The following is a 19,083-nucleotide window of genomic DNA, read 5'->3' on the forward strand; positions in this document are numbered from 1 at the left end:
AGCGACCTGCTACCATAAAGTGGTTTTCCCATTTTTCCCATTTTCCTGAGTCATTATTGACCAGTACCTCTTTATTTTTATCAAGCTTGAGGAGGATAACATATGATTGTTGTATAATTCCACCCTTCGGGTGAATCCATCTCTATTTGATGTTTTAACGAGTCTAGCGAAGGTGAAATTTGGTCTTGTCTAGATGGACAAGTTTGTCTCTATTTGATGTTTTAACGAGTTTAACGACAAAGATAACTTGGTCCTTTTCATGTTTAGAGATTTTGAAAAGGGACAAAAAGAAAACTCCACAAGTTATTTTTCGTAAATTAATCTCTCAAGCCCGAAAATGCGTAAAATAATACAAGAGAGATGTCGTTTCCAATCCATTAACGAGCTGGAAGGGACAAGCGCTCGACAATATTTTCATGTTTAGAGAGTCTGAAAAGAACTTAAATAGGACTCCAAGGGGTTTCCTTTTTCTTTTCTAACAGAGCTTGAAAAAGAGATAAAAGTGTGATCTGTGGTCAAAAGTACAATTTACAATTGAGCATATCGAATTCTATAAGTCATTTGCAAAACCTACTCAAAACACCACCAAATGGATTAAAAATATCTGTTTCATAGGAAAAAATAGGAAAATACTAATGTTTACTCGATTAATGAACATGAAATAAACATAAAACAAGTTTTTACCATGACATTTTTACCATTTGGAACTTACCATTTAGTTTTGTGCTCTGACCTAGTTTTTTAGCTCGAACTTCATAAGCTAATTGCGAGAGATTCTATGGACCATTTCTCGAGCCGTCCAGACCAGGTAAGAGCTTAACCTCTCTTATTTCTTTTCAAGTCATTCTTTTGTCATTTCATGCAATTTTTAGTGTTTTTTGGGGCCCCTAGGGTTTCATTTTTTCGCCATGGGATCAGTGCAGGCTTTCACATTGAAAACTGCACTAAAGAGCACCTAGATAGAAGGCTACATGCTCTGCAACGCACTGTCTCTGTGCCTAGGTTGTGCTGGGCGAGTTTCCCAAGTTTGATTTAGCTGTTTGCTCCAAAATTTGTCTTGTTTTTTGCATGAAAATGATCCTAACTAAGCTTATGATTGTATTTCAAGCTTTCATCAGATCAGAATGTCGATTACATGGCAAGAAAGAGAGCACGAAGAATAAGACATGGTTTCCCTAAAAAATCCGGGTATAGTTGAGGCCCTCAAAAACTGTGGGTTACTCAAATACTTCAAGTTGTCCGAAATGAGGCAACAAATAGAACTACTACAGTTCCTTGTTCATGCATGGGATCTGACAGATCAGACTTTTCACATTAGGGATAAGATGGTCCCTATTACCATTGATGATATTTACTTTCTTACCGGACTGTCGAGGCAAGGTGCCCCCATCTCACTTTTTGGATTTTCCCGTGGAGGTGAATCGGTGAGAGATTATATTAGACAGTTTTTTCGGCTAGGTACACAACCTAGCAAGGATGGGAAAATAAACATCAGGGATGTAGGTGATTTTCCTTTGAGAACAATCCTCTTCACAATCACAAAATTGGCTGGCAGTGTGACACTACATCTGGTGAACAGATCATATATGCAGTATGCACTGGAGTGTCTAGAGCCAAAAGTTTTCAACTGGTGCGAGGTTGTGCTTTCTTCACTGAAAGAACAACTGACCAATTTAAGAAGCGGTAAGACAAAGAATTTCTGCTATGGTTCGATCTTAATCACTTTTACCTTAGAGAGAATCCCACTGATGCAACCACAATATGTATCACTGGGTGTAGCTAGTCCTAGAGATCCACGTATGCAGAGGTGGGTCGAATTGATGGCTCAACATGCGGGTTAGTCAAAAATAATTTTTTCCACTTCATTCTTCAGTTCGCTCGAGCGAAAACACCTTGTCATTGAGGAGCATCCATACTCAAGGATGGATTTCTATGGAGATCCAAATTTGATTCTACCATTTGGAGCACAATGGGGTGCTATGGGTAAATTGTTTGACCAAAAGTGTTTTTTGATTTTTCAAGTTTCTACATGTTTTTTTGTTTTTAATGTTTCCAAGACTAAACTAAAATCATTCTTATGCATGTAGATGTGGGTACTGTTCGACCTATGGGGCACCAACAGGTTGCAGGTGGGCCAACACGGAGAAACATTGGGAGAGCAGTTCTCCAGGACTTAGATTTGGCCGAGACCTTAGCAGAGTTGCAGGATCACATAGAGGGATTAACCCTTGGTATTCCAGATGTCTGGATTGAGGAGTTACCTATGAGGCTGTAGTGCTACACTATTAGTGTTCCTAGCCACCGAGTGAGGCTTTTGCGCATGATAGAATAGGCTGTGACCTGTTACGATGAACACCACTAGATCTACTTAGGATGTTTTGCATGCATTTTGAGTTTTTTGGGTTAGATGACCAAACATGTCTTTGACACAAATTTTGTAAAAACTTTTAAAACACCTATCTATTTTACTTTCATAGTTTTCTATGGTTATATGCAATCCTATTTAAATGATGATGTGAATTGAAAATATTACTTTTACATGTGTCAGAAATGTCTATTTAACACATTATTCGCTAGAGAATCAGTTAATGTGTTAAGATTTCTAGAAATGTGTTGATATTGAATGTGTTCAAAATGCCTTTCCAAAATATGAACTCTGAGGAAAATAAGAAAAATTGTTGGATTTCGGATAGTATAAATGTTTGTTAGTTGTAATACAACGAGTTGCGAGTCTAGCCTAACGATGATTTGACAAATGCCAAGTGAAATGGAATCAGAGAGAAGTTCAATCAATGCGCTATACTCAGCGATGTTGTTCGTCGATCGACCGATACAAATCCCTTGAAAACTCACTAACTCGCCACTTGGAGTGAAAATAGCCCATGCTATAGAAGACAAGTTCTGCGTACTATGACTAGCACCATCGACATAACCAACAAAAGGTTCCAAAGACTCTGACATCTACAACAAATGCAAAGTAGATTACTAACCAGATAAAAACTCTAAAAGATACACACACACACACATGCAATGAAAGCATATATATAGTGAGTTTTACTACACTCAATCAAGCATAGTAACATTTGAGGTACAACCCGTTTTGGGGCTGCGACAATGGAATCCCATCATAATCTACTAACTCGTAGGCACCTTTTGCCAGAACACGCTTGACAATATAAGGACCCATCCACATTGGTTCGAATTTCCCTGCTCCAAGTTTATCAGCTTCCTGATCGTAAAGCAAGACCAGGTCTCCTTCTGAGAAGATATGAGGCTTGACATTTCTATCATATTGCGCCTTGATTTGTTTCTTATGTGCTTCGTTAGCCAATGCAGCATCACGACAGGTTTCATCTAGATGGATTAATTCCATGAAACATGCTTCTTAGTCAGAAGTGTCAAGTAACAGGTCAATCGCGAGTTTGAGAGATGAAATTTTGCATTGTATTGGTAAGATTGCTTCCAAACCATACACCAACTGAAATGGTCTGAATCCAATTGCATTTCTCATCGAGGTTCGATATGCCCACAAGGCAGAGTACAGGATCAAGTGCCAGTTTCACTTATGAACCCCTATCATTCTCTGCAACCTCTGCTTCAGGACTTTGTTGATGGCCTCAACTTGTCCATTTTCTTGTGGGTAATAAGGGGTAGAACTATCATGTGACAGTCCTAACTTAACAGTCAACTCAGCCATCATGTGATTGCGAAAATGCGACCCATGATCTGTAACTATGGCTTGTGGTACACCAAACTGGGAAACCACATGGTTAAAAAAGAAAAGAGCAGTCGTTTCGCCATTGTTGTTCAATGTTGGCATCGCCTTAGCCCATTTGGTAAAATAGTCAACAGCGACTATAATATACCCATGCCCCCCGGCCGAGGTGGGGTTACATGTCATGAAGTCAATGCCCCATTTGGCGAATGGTCCAACAACAACGACTAGATGCAATGGTGCAGGTGGTAATCTGGTTTTTCGGTTATATATCTGGCATGCATGACAGCTTTTGACAATAATAATATAATCTTTGAATATAGTTAGCTAGAAGTAACCAGCACAAATAATTCTCTCTACGGTTGCATATCCAGATAAGTGTCCACCACAGGCACCTGAATGGTAATCATTCAGTGCTTTCTCAGCTTCCTCATGTATGAGGCACCTCTGTAAAATCGTATCGACACCACGATTGACATAGCAGAAGGTGATTGAGCAAGATCTTCCACTATGTTATAGTTCTGAGCTACTCGAGCTTGAGGGTTAAATGTCAGTTTATGCACAACTCCCTTTGGTGGTTTTATTGTTAGTTTTGGATAGGTGGTGGAATATTTTCAGATGAAGTCGAAGTCAAAGGATTAGGTTGATCAATGGCTTGGTTATTCGATGATGATGGTGGATTTATGTAATCTTTATTTCTCGTTGACACCAAAACTTCATTTTGTGGCTTTGTGATGGATAACATGAGTACTTGGGATGTGGAAGCATGGTCTGTTACAACCAAATGTATCTCTAGGTTTGGAAATGGATCTGTCAACACTGCAGATGTGTTAGAAGTGTTTAAAAGTTTAGAGACTTCCGAGCGGTGTGAACAATCTCTTGTAAAATGCTCGTCATTATAGATTAGACATGGATAACGAGTTTTCCTTGCCGAAGTAGAGGAATCAGATGATTTCTCTTGAGGGGAATTATCTTGTTTCTTCTTGTTTTTCTCCTTCTTCTTGCCTCCTGGTTGCTTTTGATTTTTGCCTTTGTCAGATGACACGACATTAATTTCACAAGCAAGAGTGTTTTTTGATGCATTGGTAGTTTGATTGGTAATGGCAAGAGTTTGACCAGATGGTGTTCCTGCTATTTGCGTGCTCAAAGAATGGATCACACCATCGACGACATGAGAGTCCTTACTCGATTGTGAAGGAGGAGGAATAGTGAAAGCCGGTCCGGGTGCATTGGGAATTTTGTCTTAGAGCGTTCCAGATTGTGTGTAAATCAAATCCAAGTATTGGGCACGAGAAATTACTTGCTCTTCTGTGACAACTCCACCTTTTTCCACATCCTCGGTGATTGATGGCAACAAGGATTTTATGAACCACTCAGCCAAAAGTTGATTAGGAACATATGTCTTGACCATTCGATGATGACGCCACCACTCATGAATATGATCTGATATATGGGTAGCAATAGTCTGTTTAAAGTTGGTTAGAATTTCTGTTCCAGTCTCGTATCTGATAGGTAACTGAAAGTGGGTTAGAAATGTGGTGGCTAAAGTTGTAAAGTTTTCGAAAGAAGCTCATGGTAACTCAATGTACCACTTAGTAGCCGGACCAGTAAGCGTTCTTTGGAAAAGACAGAGTCTAACTGAATCATCATTTAAGGAGTTTGATGAACACCACAAATCAAAGGTCATGACATGATTTGATGGGTCTTCTCTGAGATTTCCATTGAATTTTAGAATGTCAGAAGGTAACTTATGCGGAATCACTAGCTACCAAGGTGCATATAAGATTGGATCATTAGTGAGCCAATTTAAATCTGGTAATTCCAAAGTTGCTAGAAATGGGAATTGTCGATTCAGGCTAGGTTAAGTATACCCAGGATATGATTGAATTTCCTAAGAAATAGGTCTTTGCATACCAACGTAAGGCATCTGCATTTGGTAACCTTGATAAGGTTGTTGTTGAACAAATCCGACATAAGTTGGTTGTTGATAACCAGGTTGAATTTGTAGTTGTTCATAGCCTGCAAAGTCTTGTTTACCAGTACCTTGGTAAGCTTGATACTGTCCAAACCTAGGTTGAGCCTATTGGGAAATTCCAAATTGGGGTTGGAATCACTAGAATTGAGGCTGTTGAAATTGGGGTTGCCATGGTTATTGAATCAACTGTTGTTGTTGTTGGTACAACTATTGTTGTTGTTGGTACAACTATTGTTGATTTAACAGTTGTTGTTGCCCAGCAATGAAAGGTTGGCCAGGTTGTGAATAAACTATACCAATGTAAGCTTGATTTAGTCCAGATAAGGGTATACTAACCTAATGTTGTTTAACCCTGGACACAAGTGGGTGTTGTAAAACAGCCTGTTACAACAACATGAGAAACTTGAACTTTTTGACCCAAAACTTGTGGTTGCGAGGTAGAAGGACCAGTTTGTACCGGTTGAGATACAATAGTTTGAACTTGTGATTGTGGTACAATAGTAACAATAGGTGTAATAGGAATAGTTGACACAGTTTGCATTGGTTGTGTTGGATGCACAAGCCTTGGATGAACTGGCATTGTTCGTTGCCATTGACAAACTTGAATTCTAGTCTGACCTGAATACTGTGGGATACTACCATATGATGGTCCTCCATGATAGGGAGGATAAGGTGAATAAGCATATTGCTCTCCATATGGTGGAAATCCAGTATTTAATGGATACATAGGTCTTTGTTAACTAGATTTCCCAGCCCGATATTGATATGTAGGATCAAATTTTTGAGTTCTCGTTAAAGAAGAACTGGGTAGAATTTGGGTTGAGGACATGGGTGATGATCATGGTGTAGAAGCAACCCCTGATTGGGTTCCAGATAAAGATTGGTAACCAACCAGGATGGACGATTCACCATATAGGTACGACTCAGGTGTGGTAGAAAACATCGAAGAGGTTGCAACAGAAGATTCTACCACAGCTGCATCAGATGATACAGCCTGGGATGTTGACGGTTGTTCAGCCATGGTTAACTGACCCAAATGTTGTCCTAAATAATCGACGAGTACTTGAAAATAAGCAGGATCAAATGAAGTAGTAACATGAGGAGTATGAGGGTAAATATAAAGCCCAGTTCCAAAGTGGAATGGGGTTCCAAGTGTAGAATATTCTTCTAATTCTTCCTCAACAACAATTAAACCAGGTGGAAGAACTTCACTGTTTGGTCTGTAAAAGATTTCTGGTGTTGATAAAGTGGAAGTTTCAGTAGTTACTGATGTCTGAGGGGTAACCAATTGATCGTCTTCCAGTAAAGTAACAACTTCTGAATGTTCAAATTCAAAGTCCAGATGTTCAGGTAAAAGAACAACAGTTTTAGAAAGAGGTTCCTGAACAACTTCAGGTTCAGATGTAACTTCTATTTGAACTGTGATAGGTTTTGGATTAACTTCTAGTTGAACTGATTCAAATTCAAAAGTAATTTCTTGTTGAGCAACTTCAAGTTGAGGATCAACTTGTTGTTGAACAACTTCGGTTACTGTTTCACTAGGATCAGTGCTAATGTCCTCAGGTAATTGTGAAAATTATTCTTCAGAAACAGATGTACCAGAAATGGTTGGAGTAACTAGAGTCTCAGTACTTATCGAAATAGATGATTCAGGTAATTCAGATGAATAAATAGAAGTTCTTGATGTACTTGACTCAGTTAAGTGAGATTGCTTTGACCGAATAGGTGTAGCTTCAAGCGATAAAGGCAATTTACTCATTGTTCTCCACAATTGCTGATTAAGTTTATTATCAAAAAAGAAATAAACAAAATGGGCTAAGCTAGGCAAAAAGTTTACCAAGCAACTGTGAACTGCAGAATACCTCCCGACGAACCAAGAAGTATGGGCAGGCAATCTCCCCGAATGTTGTGTTTGTTGTATCATAGTGTACAAGGCGCCCGACTCAGTTAATTAAGGATGGATAGCAACCTAGTGTTTTCCTACCATATATACCCGATGGTACGTGGAGGCCCAGTCCATATAAGCACTGTCTAATGCAAACCGCACAGTGAAAGCATTCCCGTTGACTTTACATACTATAACACCACCCTATATACCCGAAGGTACGTGGATGAGCTACGATATACTCACGTACGTGGAATGAGGTATCACACTCGGGATTTGTTGCAAACAAGTTAGCAACAACTGCTTTGTTTTACAACGCCGGAACACATCTCTAGCCTAGAACCACTAAATGTTTTCGTTAATGATAATGCTCCATTAGGTAAATTGATGTTAATTTTAAGTTGATATTGCTTAGGAATTGGCCTTTCAAGTTCACCACGTGATTTATTATGAAATTCTTAGGAATGAAACTATCATGATAGGCATTCTTTCCATTTAATTTAATGATGACAATCCTAGCTGCTTAGGGATAGAGCAATCTGATTTCTTTCGATCAAAGAGCAAAGAGCACAATCTAATGCATTTTCCCTACACTATTCCTATGAGCACACACACACTTTTTCAATGCAACATGCATGTATTTATTTTTGATTTCCTTAATGTGAATATGAACAAAATAAAATATGCACATACAATCAATCAATCTTTCATAAGAACGAAGACTTTTACGACAGTTCTGTTTCAAAGAAAAAGAAGACTTTACGACACTTTCTTTCGAACGAAGATTAATAAACTATATTCTAACTTTGACTATAGATCAATAATGACAAATAAAAAATTAAAGAAACATTAATCAATCGAATCAAAGTAGGGCTAGACAAGGAGATAGAAACTTGTTCTCTGAGACATAACATTCATTGATCAATCAACAAAGAAACAAATAGAGAAAAGTTGGCAAAAATACTTTCCAAAGGTGGGAAACTGACCACAGGAGGATAAACACAGCCCTGAATGGGAGACAGTGAGCTTTAGAGCACCGTACCTAATCCAAGGTTTCTCTACAACGCAGTGTGTCCCTCACAAGCCTGCACTGGTGATAGTGAACCATTTCAAGAGGCAATTTGACACGGTTTTGACCAAATTTTCAATGCAAAAGAGCTGAATTACAATCTATGAACACAAGTAAGGTCTGCAAGGATGTCCTAGGAGGTGGATAAGCTACTAGGAAAGAGGATCTTCCCCAAAATAGTCATCAATTTGTCTTGGAGAATTTGGTATCTACGATAAATACTAATTCCCTAGATAAGTAGCCATATCTAGAATAACAGTTTAAAGTGTTTTAGTCTTTTCCTATAAGAAATAGATAAGATGAGAAGATGAGAAGACCTACTTGTAGTTCCGCTTTCCTCTCATCTCCTTTGTATCGATCCTATCGCTCCTTCCCGTACTTAATATGCTTGAGAAGTACCTGTAAACACAATAGAAAACAAAGAATCGATCAAAGCAAAAGATCTATTGAATATAAGTGAATGGAATCAGATACATTTCACACATATAAGCATTATAAAACAATACAAACATATGGGAGAAAGGTTCAAACACTTTATTGAATAGAAGAAGGAATTACAACCATTTGTGTCTGATTCAAAGCCATTCCTCCAGCTTGGATCCCATTCACATCACATCAAAATCATGACAAACTTGTAGCATTACAATACTTGCTTCAAAGCCAAATCTCATAACAACATTATCTCCTTACAACTCAACATAATCCAACCCCCTGATCACTTAGATGAGTAGTCAATTTATAAGGAGATGAAGGAGGTTTTGTCATAAATGGTGGCATTGAATGGCCTTCCATACTTAGAATTAGTTCCATGGAGGAAGGAATGAGATGATAGGATGCATCTTAACTCAATCCTCATCCATTCTCAAGCTCATAGGAGTTGATAAGTGAGGGAACTTTCTAGATGACTCCAAAAGATAAGAATATTCCCCAAACCCTATGTGAATTTCGCTCAATCTCGCCCAACACAGGTGACAGGAAGCCTAAGTTCTTTGCAGAGCACCCTAGCATGGACTTAATTTCTCTGCAGTGCACCCTTACATGGGCCTACCTATGCTGGTCCCTCTAGAGGCTATTTTTGGATGCCTTCAAGTCATGAAACTATCTGGGAAGGAGGCATTCAAAAGGGTGACTTGTTTAGGGCATGTAGAAATTGAAATTAGGGTTTGATGAGTCCTAAAACACTGATCTAGATGATGGGATTGTTGTGCCCAAATGGATCTGTAACACTAACCCTAATCTTATGCTAAATTTCTCGCAAGTCTTTGACCTATACTGAAATTTCAGCTTGTGCTACGAAACATTTTCATAGTGCATATCAAAAAAATTTAAAACTTTGTTTTCGACAGACTAATGCCATTCTTTTGAGTGGCCAAGTTTTATTCATAAAATATTAGCCCTCCTTATCCATAATTTTATAGTTTCCATCTTTTTTATGCCTAATATAGCCGTTAAAAGACAAACCCTATTCTGCCCTGTTTTCCCTAAAATAGAGTTTTCCAACAAAACTAGATTTGCAGTTTTAGTGTGCAGGAAGCTTGTTGAGTGTCTTACAGCCTTCGTGTAGAGTGTTTCAAAGTTAGTGAAAGTATTTGTAGGTCCAGGAGATTTGCAATATGGCTCAATCTGGTCATGTAAAAATATTTGAGCCCGATGGGATGTATTTTGAAGTGTATCCAAAGATGTTGACTATGTTCATAAATGCATTATGAGAACTAGTGTTTCAATGCTTCAATGGGTAAAAATTGATTTGGTTCCACGATTTCGTCCACTCCTTTGATGGTGGCATAACACGGGTTAGAAATTTGGAGTTCCTAGTCACTGAAAAGTCAATTTCATAAGTAATAGGTTTACCAACACTCTGTTTTTCCGGTGTTAGCCTCTATGTTCAAATAAATATTACAATAAGGTGGTAATTAATTTTAAAAAATAAAAGGAGGTTTTTTTTTTGAACAAGATTATTTACAAAAGCCTCTTTCGTATTTTACCCATACATCATGGTTTAAAAACTACAAAGAAATGTTTGAGGCCTATTTTTAGGGATTTTGTAATTCTGTTTTTTCCCGTTTTATCCATTGTTTTAAAAAGAAGTTTCCAAACATATTGAGATTAATTTTTGAAAACCACAAGATATTTTTGGATATAATGGATCAATTAACAAAAAAATCCCTCTGTTTTCTAACATATTGTATGGTTTGGGAGATATGAATGCATCTTTGAAACTTATTGTTTAGAAATTTGCTAGATTTTTCGAAATTTTGTTTCCTATGAAAAATGCCAAGTCAACCACTGAAGGCTACCACATCAAATTAGACTTGGAGATCATACTAAATATGGGTTTTTAGATCCATTTCTTTTGGATCTTGATGATTATTATAATTAATACTTTCCACAAATTGTGGATCTGAATCTCTGTGTGTTTTGAATACTGTATTCATTTCAATTTGCCAAGATCAGTAGATTCTGACCAGTGATATAAATATCCATGCGATAGAAGGTTTTAGCATGTATTCTCTATGTGTTTTTACAGTTTCTTCTTTATAATCTCATGACTGTATGTCTTCTGAGTATTTAAAAAATAATAATTGATTCAGAATTCATTTATGGTGTGATGCTCTAAGTTGATTTTTCCAAATGTTCTCATTTTGATCCTCTAAAGGTACTGTAGGATTCACTGTGTATGCCCTATTGTAGTGCACTGCTCTCCTGCTTTCTCCATCCATCTAAAACAATGACAAAGGTTTAGGATTTTCTATCCACCTTGCCTTTATCAATCATGATCAAACAACTAGTTATATTTGTAAATTAATCTAAACCCTAGCTATTTGTCTCCATCACCCAATGAACTATTTTATTCAGGCCCAACCAAACCCTACATCAACACAACCTATCTAAAGATCTAGCCACAGTGTAAGGTCAGAGAGATCCCTCTTTGGATTGAAGGGGATAGCCTTCAATCTATAAGTTGGAGTGAAAAGGTTACCTTGGAAACTTCTCTCCCACATTAAAGAGGACATTTCTAATTGATAACACCCTCCATTATTAGCTAAAGATCTCGTGGTAGGAAGTAGCTAATTGTCATGTTCACTGTGAGGTTTCTCGATTTTCCATTCCTCTTGCATGGATGGTTTGGGTTAGCCAGGATTGTCATTGTATATGGTTGCTAAAATGATATTTATAGGAAATTATTGCTCCCATAAGAGGATGTTGGGGTTGAGGTAAAACCCTCCCTAATTGTTGATGCGACAATGGATAATTGAAGAAACTTTTTGTTATAATTTTCAGGTTTAGACATTCATTCAATGTTTGAAGTATTTTGTTACTAAAAAACAAAATTGAATGTGTGATCTCATGGTTGTGATGGTGCATCTTACATATGGGCTCTCACTTATTATTGTACGATCTTAAAATTGGTTTCCAGACTAATTGTAGTACATTAATACATGTCTTAATTATGTCTTCTCTAGTATACTAGAGTCTTCTTGATCTATAATATTAACTCCATCAACTAATCAATAAACACTTGTTTTGGTAGTCCACCATCACTATATCACCTAAATACAAAATTCTCTTCATTTTAAAACTTTGATTTTTATCAAGGTTTCCAAGGACATGTGTGTTGTCTTCTTCAATAATCCCCCTTTTTTCTAGAGGAGAGCCAAACTAAAATAAAGAGAACAACCATTGAGTTGACAATGAGAGGTATGCTCAAGATTTACTAGGGTTTGTGCCTAGTGATTGGAATTATCTTTTGTGTAGATCCTATAGGTAACATTAACGATTTCAAGAGTTATATATAAGCTTCACTAAGGAGGATGATATACATACACTTAAGTGGTTCAATTATAGCTTCTGAGAAATTATCAACTCTCATGTCATGGAAAGTATTCTAAAGAAAAGTAACCATAGCATTATTTCCCAATTTAATGCCATCAAAGTTATGGACAACACCACATAGGAAATTCACTTTTATTTGCAGTTGGTATTGGCTAAGATCAACATGCATTTGAAACACGTCATGGCATAATCCCTTCACATGGTGAGTATGAGCATGGTATTCCACTAATTCCAAGTAGTCAACCACCTAATTTGAATTCTTATAGACACCCTTTGATCAAACAAATGAAATTGAAAATAATTTTTAGGAATTTTTGGAGGTTAGTTTCATCCATCCTAGTAGTAGCCCTTACTCATCACTGATAGTCATGGTACTGAAGAATGAAATTGGAATAGTCTCAAGTTTCTTTCTCTTGGTATTTTGATCATCAAAGACAACTTTCCCATCATATATATTTATAATTTCTTGGATGAGCTTAATATTGCCAAATCCTTTAATAAATTGGATCCACACTTATGGAACCACAAAATATGGATGAAGGAGGTGCAAATTCCTAAGATGGCCCTCTGCATATATGAACATTTTGAGTTTATAGTGATTTGTTTTGGTATTTGTGGTCTACCATACACCTTTAAAAACCTCAAGAATAAGATTTTCTGCATTTGCAAAATTTTATCCTTGAATTCTCTGACAATATCTTGAATTATAGAGAAAATTAGAAAGTACATGTGGATCACATTGATATATCCCTCAAACTACTCTGAGATAACCAATTTTTCCTAAAAAATTTCAAGTGTCCTTTTAGAAAATTTGAAATGGAACAATAGGTCACATAGTCAATTAGGATTAGGCGTCCATGGATCGCAAAAGGGTGAGGCTATGTAGGAATGGCCATTCCCCAAGACTCTAAAAAGTTTATGTGGTTTGTGAAGAATTATGGGTGAATTATAGCCCCATTAATATCCCTGCTTAAAAGTATTCTCTTTTTTGGATGATATGGATTAGATATTTGTATTATTTTTTATCCATTTTGATGCTTTTAGGGTGGAAAAAGTGGAGGAATAAGCTCACAATACCATTTTTACCGATGGCTCTTAATTTTGAAAATCGGGATATGAAACCTTCTAGAAGGAGTTTGAGGTAGAAGATGACATTTTTTCAGGATAAAACTTTTTCTCCCTAGAACGCATCTTATAGCACTATTCTACACACAGATACCTTTCCAACGATGCAAGAATCGACTCAATCAAAGTTCATATGCAAAGGTTATGCCACCTAGAAGTTGACCTTCCTATTTTGACCACCATGATTTGAAAGGATGCCACATCAGTCCCCATTATTCATAGAAATGGGGCTAGCCACATGATTGTGATGAAGAAGAATATAGGAGTTGATATTGTAACTCTAGTTAAGAGTTGAAGGAGTCAAACTAACCACTAGTAGGCTATCAGGTTGTGTTATAACCGAGCCATTAGGAGGAAAAGGGGTTCCATTCTATTTGAGTACATTTTATTCCATTGATGAAAAGAGTAACTGAGGGTAGATATGGAAAGAGAAAATAGAGAGGGTTTGTATAATGTAACAACCCATGGGCCAAAAACCTCAATCCTTTGTACTTACATCCATTTTCCATTTAGATAAAGAGAGTAGAGTAGCCTCACCTTCCATCTAAGTTCTCACCTAAAAGGATTTCCTAGGTTAGATCTTGCTTCAATTATGGATTGTGAGTTTTATTTCACTATTATATATTTTCTGCCAATTTTATTTATTTGATGCATAAGCATAACACAATAATTAATGGATCTGGAAATCTAAGGAGAAATTAACCCTCATAGTGTAGATTTCAAGTTTTAAAGTATAATTTCATTAGATCTGTTGTGATGAACTATCCAATGGAATATGAATGACAATTTGGAGATAAGTGGAATGGTGTTATAGAGTAGGTGTTTTTTTCCTTTAAATGGAGCTATGTGCACTATGCATGTCTTAACAATGCTCTATTTTAGATTTTAAGCTTATGTGGTAGTTTTTTGGAATGTGATGCTTCAGGCATAGGCCTTAGAGAATTGTTGATGCAAGAGGATGCCTATTGGAATTAACCAATAAATAATTATGTGGTATAAATTTTGGAAAGTTAACCTACGAGAAATAAATTATCAATACTAGGTGTGCATCTCAATATAAGGCACTTCAAGATCTATACGAACCATCAAAGTTTGAACTATTTTTTGGAACAAAGTTTGTCTTCCTAAGAGAAATATAAGTGGGTCATTAAAATTATAGGGTATGATAATGAGATCATATATAATAATGGAAAAGGTAAATTTTTGGTGAATGCCTTGTTTTGGATATATGAGGAGAAATGATCTCTCTTTGTTTTATCCTTACTAGTAGTATATTGGCATAAAGAGGTTTGGCAAGAATTGTTGGTTAATAGCAAAATAATTTAACTCATCCATTGAATTCAAAAGAATCCCAACCCCATTAGTTGGTAGTTTGATACCTTATCATATAAAGGGAATATGTTTTAGTATGGAATCCCTCTTTAAACCAAGGTTTTATAGAGGAGTTGCATTCATCCATTAAAATAGACCACTATAGGTTTCCAAAAACATACAAAAGAGCTAAGTGCTACTTTTGGGAAGACATGAAAAAGGAATTCCCTATTTTTTTAGTTGGATGTGAATCCTACACAATGAACAAGGGTGAAACAATGAATACTCTTAGGGAATTTTAGCCAATATTGATCCCAATAACTATTTGGACTAGCCTTTCTGCATATTTTGTAGTGAAAGTCTTAAAGTCAAGCAACAAATCGTTCAACATGGTGGTAGCTAATTTACTTAAAATATACTCACTTTTGTGCCTTATCACACTCATTTATTACCTTTGTAGTTTACCTAGTTTTCATGTATCAGATTTTTAAGTTATATGGCATGCCTACTTCCATTGCGTCTAATTTTGATCCCATCCCAAAAAATTATGGTAGGAGTCATTTAAAATACAAGGAACTGATTGAACATGAGAACAACTTATCATCCCCAAATAGATGGTCCAATAAATATGGCAAACAAATGTTTGGAAACTCACTTATAGTGTTTTTGTAGTGGATTTATTTCACCTATAGGTTAGTGGATACTCATTTCTTGATAGTGGTGCAACACTAGTTATCATAGTGCTAACAAAATGTCACCATATGAAATTGTTTTTGGCCAAAAATGTGCTTCAATTGATTTTTTTTGTACTAGGCATATTCAAGGTTGAGAAAGTGGATTGCACACTTAACATGTAAGAGTAGTCATTCTCCACATAACAAAACTATGGTCTTGGCTCAAAATTACATCAACAAACAATCTAGTTAGCACACTCTATGTGGTTAATTTTGAAGAAAGTAATCAAGTGTTCCTTCTTCATCCTTATAAGTAGACAAATTTTGTCAAACAAAATAACTCCAAGAAGTTAATGCCAAAGTTTTATGGACCTTAATATATACTCCAACGCATTGGACAAGTTTCCTATTGATTGCTTCTTTTGGCCCACTCCAAGATTCACCTAGTATTTCATGTGTCCTTTTGAAGAAGGTTGTGGTTCCAAATTGCCAAGTTTATACCATAATTCTATAACTTGATGAAGAGGGTTCCATTTGGGTAAATTTGGAAGTAGCCTTGGCCACAAAATAATGTTGATTATGTTAGCACATATTTTGGAAAGTATTTTTTTCCCCTAAGGAAAAATCGTAATTTTCATTAATATTAAGAAAATTACATGTTGTAGATGCTTTAAAGAATATGCTATAGTTGGGGTGAATTACCCTTCAAAAACTAACTAAGTACAAAAAGGGCTCCCTTTGAGAGTACTGATAGTGTATCTGTCCAAATATACATCACAATTTTAACTGAAACATGTACAGTGAGGTATCAAAATATATACAAAAAAACTAGGCCCAACGGGCCCCTATTCTCTAATGTCTATATATTGTCTATGGTAGTACTGATAGTGGTTCCCATCCCTCTACTCATGTACCATACATGAACCTCTAGGCCGGACTGCAACCTCCTTGGATAGCTGATCAGAAATTTGGTTATGCTCCCTATATATATGACGACAAATAATGGTGTCAAAATGTGTCTTTAATCAAAGTACCTCATCCATAATATTCCTCAGAGAATATGCATGACAGACATAATTATTGTTGAACCAATTTATTATGATCTTGGACTCCCCAAAAATTTGTAATTTTCTACACTGTTTTTCTAATGCAAACTAGAGAAGGTGTCTAAGAGTAATGAGCTTAGCGAAATTATTGGTTCCATTCCCCAACCCCATATGGATTTTGAAAAAATGGGAATCATATAGGTGAAGTATATCCCGCCCACACCCCCCCACCCCCCCAACATCCTTCCTCTTGTGCGGATCCATTGAAATATGCCCATGGAATGTTTTATCTATAGTTTCGGGGATAACAGGGCAGTTGGTGATGGGTGGATCATCATAAGGGTTGAGATTATATATGGACTGAACTCGGGCAGAGATGAGGTTCCAGTTAGGTGGGTGGTTATGATGCAGGAGCATACAGCTCAGCAATTTCATTATGTTCTAGTTAACTTAGGGGGTCTTGTGTTTTCAAGGAAGTTGGATTCCTATGTATGTAATCATTAATGTTTTGAGTTATTAGAATAGGAATTAATTAGATATTGTGAGGATATTTGTAAATGCTCTCGAATGTAGGAGAACATGAGTGATGATGAGTGATGACGAGTTGGTAATCAATTATAAGTCTTAGACTAGAAAGTGGTGTCATGATTCGTGGAAGTAGAGAAGATTCTTAGGGATTACTGGAGTTAAAAGTGGACTTAGAGGATATTCAAAATTTAGTTCAGCATATTAAGGATCTAAACCAGAATTAGTTAAACCAAACCTTTTGTATAAATGTAAGCTTAAAAGGCATAGTAGAGGGTAGAGAGTGAGTCAGTCAATCAGGAGTCATAGAGTCAGTCATTTAGGCCTTCGCGTAGGAAAGGGAAGGCCACTGATATTGAAAATAAGGCCGAGGAAGAAATTCTTGTGTAAATGGGTGTTTATTAATATAGATAACTTAATTTTGAGTTTGTGTGATGTGTATTTGAATTATAAGTTGTGTGTGAACTTGAGTAATTCAACGTAACATAGGTTGTAGGTGTGTAGAATTAGAGAAGAAGTGCAGAGAGGAGTGTTACGGTTTTACACACAAACAATATTGGAGGAAGCCTTTAATGTTACAATGAAAGTGAAGGAAGCATAAAGGTGCCAGCGGAGATCGAGATTAGAACAAGTTAATATCGTGAGGTGAAGACAAATACACAGGCAGAAAGTCGAATGGGTGATTACACATTAAGAAACAAAAGAGCGTAGTGGTGCACATGAACCGTTGGATCAGTCAGATCAACAGACGAGGTTGTGTGCGATAGACGGATAAGATTAAGTCGCACAAAATAAACTTAAGAAGATGAACGGTGAAGATTAAACCCACATGCTAGAAGAAGGATGAAGCAATCTCGAAAGGGGTAATCAGTTTCTCGCGTGCCCTAAAGGTAGTAAATGGTATTTCTAAATTCTACGCAATTATCTTTAGCGACTAACACGTAGCAAACGATGGAGAGAGAAAACAACTTTTCTCATGTGATCTCGATTTGATATCACTCATGCAAGTATCTGCATGAGATTGCGCGATAGCCATTGGATCAAGTAGGATTGATCAACAGTGAAGATCAACCAAGCTTGTTGGTGATCAGGTGATGCAACAACCGTTGGATTGGGAAGAGCAGATCAACGGTGGAGATCGTTCGGGAAAGTTAATGATTGGGTGATGCGATGACCATCGGATCGAGGAACGAGATCGATGGAGAGATTTAACGTGCTAAGGAAAGCATCAAAATATGTGCAAAAGTTTAAAGAATGGCGGAAAGGTAAGGTTTAAGTTTGTTTATGAAATATTTCTATTACACGGGAATTATAATAGAAATAAGCGGGATTAGTGTATTTTAGGTTAAATTAAGAATTAACCAAAGTTTATGAAGGGTTGGGTAAGGTTCTACCTAAAGGTTTATTAAATAGTTAGACTTTGGATAGTTAACTCAAACGTTTTCGCATGGAGTTATTTAAGGAGCCTTAAGCATTTAATTAAGAAGCATTAAACCTTGGTTAATTGAAGGTTTTACTAAGACAGGAATATTTGGAATTCCTGGGACACACATAGTGTGACATGGAATTTTAATTGCATACTGTGGGTATATGCGACTTAGGCTGCATCATTATGGTGTTTGCAGCTTAGAATGATGCTAACCTATGGGTAGGAAAGGAAAGACATCTAACATTGAAAATCAATCCAAGGAAGAAATTCATGTGTAAATGGTTGTTATTAATATAGATAACTCGATTATGAGTTTGTGTGATGTGTATTTGAATTATAAGTTGTGTGTGATCTAGAGAAATTTTGCATAACGTAGGTTGCAGGTGTGCAAAACTAGAGAAGAAGTGCAGAGAGGAGTGTTATGGTTTTATACACAGACAGTATTGGAGAAAGCCTTTAATGTTACAACGAAGGTGAAAGAAGCATAAAGGCAAG

This window comes from Pinus tabuliformis, chromosome 4_1 (genome assembly GCF_031772625.1).
Source record: "Pinus tabuliformis cultivar Carrire ecotype Pingquan chromosome 4_1, CPIR1, whole genome shotgun sequence".
In the NCBI taxonomy this organism is placed as follows: Eukaryota; Viridiplantae; Streptophyta; class Pinopsida; order Pinales; family Pinaceae; genus Pinus; species Pinus tabuliformis.